The sequence below is a fragment of the Dermacentor silvarum genome, chromosome 10, assembly GCF_013339745.2.
Source record: "Dermacentor silvarum isolate Dsil-2018 chromosome 10, BIME_Dsil_1.4, whole genome shotgun sequence".
In the NCBI taxonomy this organism is placed as follows: domain Eukaryota; kingdom Metazoa; phylum Arthropoda; class Arachnida; order Ixodida; family Ixodidae; genus Dermacentor; species Dermacentor silvarum.
This window is the reverse complement of record NC_051163.1, coordinates 27251990-27255554: the sequence shown is the minus strand read 5'-3', so window position 1 is coordinate 27255554 and position 3565 is coordinate 27251990. Positions and strand designations below refer to the sequence as shown.

General features: G+C 42.4%; 1 non-coding gene across 1 annotated transcript; it reads left to right on the top strand.

Moving 5' to 3' along the window:
- Window positions 1-1176: 1176 nt before the first annotated feature.
- On the top strand, window positions 1177-1248 carry Trnat-cgu (transfer RNA threonine (anticodon CGU)). The gene has a single exon. It is a non-coding gene; the product is annotated as a tRNA-Thr (tRNA).
- The last annotated feature ends 2317 nt before the right edge of the window (window positions 1249-3565 follow it).

Here is a 3565-nt window from a genome sequence, read left to right as displayed (position 1 = left end):
AGGGACAAATGGCATTGAGTGCCCAGAGGTCCCTGATCCAATCCAGTAGCAGCAGCGCAGCTCACAAAAAAAGGCACATTTGTTACAATCAATTTTACTAATTAAAGAATTTTACTTGGTGTTTCAAGTCCACAGCATAAATGTATCGCTAGTTAAGGTAATAGTACTGTCGAGGTTATACAGAACGAAGTACAATCAACATAAATTACCCTCAATACTAAAAAGGAAAAGACGGCAGAGGTGTGTGAACTTGGTGAATTACAACCCGATTTTTAGTGAAGCTGATTGTTGTTTTTTCGAACAGTTGCACTAAATGTTTCAGTTTCCTGTAATTACATCGCATACTTTGAAAAGTTACCCGTATATTAGTGTTCCGTTTTAAACCTTGTCCCCGTGCAATGCTTTGAAGCACTTTTTGCTGGAAACTTAAAAAAAACAGTAATTCATTAATACACATCTTACTTCGTCAGAAAATTTCATTATCCCCAGATATAAACAAGATGCATTGTTTAGCTCACCGACGACACCGGAGAAGCAACCTATACGCATCCCGTATGGTGCACGGGAACAAATGGGAAAACAAGGGTTTAGTAATTATCTGCAACACTTGCATTTAAACCAGGAAAGTGACATTTTCGCAACGCACTGCGCTTAAAATTCTCCCTATATTCATATCATAAGAAGCCAACAAACATTGACACCAAGAACAACATAGGGGAAATTTCTTGCACACACTAATTGAATTAAAGAAAATGATAAATAAATGAAAATGAAAACGGTTTTTTCCGTTTTTTCCGATTTTCATCCGTTTTCAATTTCATTAATTTATCATTTTCTTTAATTCAATTAGTGTGTGCAAGTAATTTCCCCTTGGTGTCAATGTTTGTTGGCTTCTTATGATATGATTAATAAAATCGGGTCCCTCGGTTCCCTTTCTTCTCGTTCATTATATAATGGGGGCTCGAATCCGGCAACATTGATGCCTTCAGTGAGCATATGTGGGTTTATTGACCAGTTGCCATCACCCAAAAAGATCACGTGCTCGTGACGCCTGCGGCAGAAAGTATGTTCCACATCCGCCCCTAGGCTTGTGAGTGGTGGCACTGGCTAACACTCCCAGAGTTAGTTCTAGTTGTAAAAAACATAAATACCCTAAAAAGCGGATGGGAAAACGGTTCCGCGGTAGCTCAATGGTGAGAGCATCGCACTCGTAATGCGAAGACGTGGGTTCGTTCCCCACCTGCGGACAGTTGTTTTTTCATCCGTTTTCATTTTCATTAATTTATCATTTCCTTTAATTCAATTAGTGTGTGCAAGAAATTTCCCCTATGTTGTTCTTGGTGTCAATGTTTGTTGGCTTCTTATGATATGATTAATAAAATCGGGTCCCTCGGTTCCCTTTCTTCTCGTTCCCTATATTCATGAAATTTCTAGTCCATATCTCATGCAATTGTTTTAGGAGTCGGGGAAAGCGGCGGTATGGCACCCTGGAACACTTCAATATGTAACTTTCTGCAAAGGCTTGCAATGAACCTACACAGAAAAACACATTTATCGCTCGTCACTCAGGATAATGTTTCGTACTTCCAATAAATATTAACACCGTGTCCCGCATAGTTTACTGAGGATACCGGGATCAACAACTAAATGACGTGTATAAAGCACAAAAACTGGGGGAAAGCAAAGTATTCAGTAGCGGTTTTTCAAGTACGTAAGCAACCACCGCAGTTTAAATTTTCGGTACACGTCACAATAAGGTGGTCTTCATTTCTTCAAAATATAAAATATCTGCTGTTCTTGATCCTGCCGGGAAACATGTAGTAGGGCAGCCCTTATTCAGAAACGGCCTGAAAATGAAATCGATAAAAGCGGAATTGACACAGGCCTTTAGAAAAAATTCAGTTAAGTGTTCTATTGGCACTGAAATGGCTCTGCACGTTCGACCGAGGTCACTTTCACGAGCATACCACCTCGCAGACCCTCATGCAATGTCCCGTTCTGGGACCTTTGAGGTATCATGAATAAATGAACTTGCACATAAAATCCTAATCCGTTCTAAACTAGAATATGCCAGTGCTATCTATGACAACCACTAGGTTAATATGATTAATTCCCTTGAATCGGTTCAGAACCGTGCTGCCAGGTTTATTCTCTCTGACTACTCCTATAATACAAGTGTCTCAGCCTTAAAATCCCGGTTGTGTCTTCCCTCGCTCACCTTCCGCCGCACAAGTGCTCGTCTTTTTTTATTTTTTAGGTTCTGTCATTCGCTGCCCACAGGTAACCAAATGATCATTCCAGCGCATCGTTTCTCCCGCGATACGCATCCCAATGCAGTGTGTCTACCACGCGCACATTCCACCACGTATCAGCGTTCTTTTTTTCTGCACACAGCCCGAGAATGGAATACCCTTCCTTCTGACATCGCCCTCATCACCGACATTTCCCGTTTCAAAACTGATATTGAAGACCATCTTTCAAGTCACGCCACCTAACCTGTCCCGCCATTTTTCTACGTGCCCACCCCTCATGCAATGTCCCGTTCTGGGACCTTTGAGGTATCATAAATAAATAAATAAATAAATAAATAAATAAATAAATAAATAAATAAATAAATAAATAAATAAATAAATAAATAAACGATAAGTCGTGAATACACAAAGGAATTCGGCAGTCACACCTGTAAGTGATCTGATTAGATTTTTGATGGTGATAAGATATATTGTAACGAAGACGAAGTGCCGGTTAGCCAGGTGCATCTCCGGCGTATGAAATACGACGAAAGTGCCGGATCAGTCAGGCGCATCGATCACCAGCGTTTTTACGCATGGGGCTTGTCCTGACTGCTCGCAGGGTTCTGACTGCCGCACCGAGTTCGACCTCTCAATCCTGTCAATAAACACCTTGACAATATATCTATACTGCAACGCTACGTAGACTATCTCTGGACGGAGATTCAATAGTTCCAGCATTTGATAATCCAACCATTTCATGTAGTAAGGCACACGCATCGTTGGGCGCGGCTGATTAAAATACTTTATCCGGACCTCTCCTCTCGCCCGAATGTTAAATATATCAAGCCGATTGTTTTTTGTTTTTTTTTCAAGTATGGTTAGGCGGTAATTTGTAACTGCGGGAACTGTCCAGCGCCAGGACTTCTGCGCAATGCAAGCGTGTACGTATGGCGAATCTCGCGCGTCGCCCGCTACAGCGCGTCACTAGGAGGCACAATACTCGCTGCCCAAACCGGGGATACGTAGTAAAGAAAAGCATTATTAACGTGGTGACTCTATTAAGAAATAAAATTTAGCTTCAGCTGTAGTTTTGTTGGACTTTCCAGTGTGTAGCCGAAAGTGCCCGCTTTCGAAAGCGGGGGGGGGTCAAATGGCATGCTTTGCCCCCCCCCCCCCACTTTTGACAGTGGGGGGGGGTGGGAAAGGCTCCGCGGAAAGGGTCAATACCCTTTTCTCTGCTCTGAGACAGAGAGATTGTGGTTGCGAAGAGGAAGAGGCGCTACACAACCACAATCTCTCTCTCGGAGCACGAGTAGGGTTGCCTACAAAAG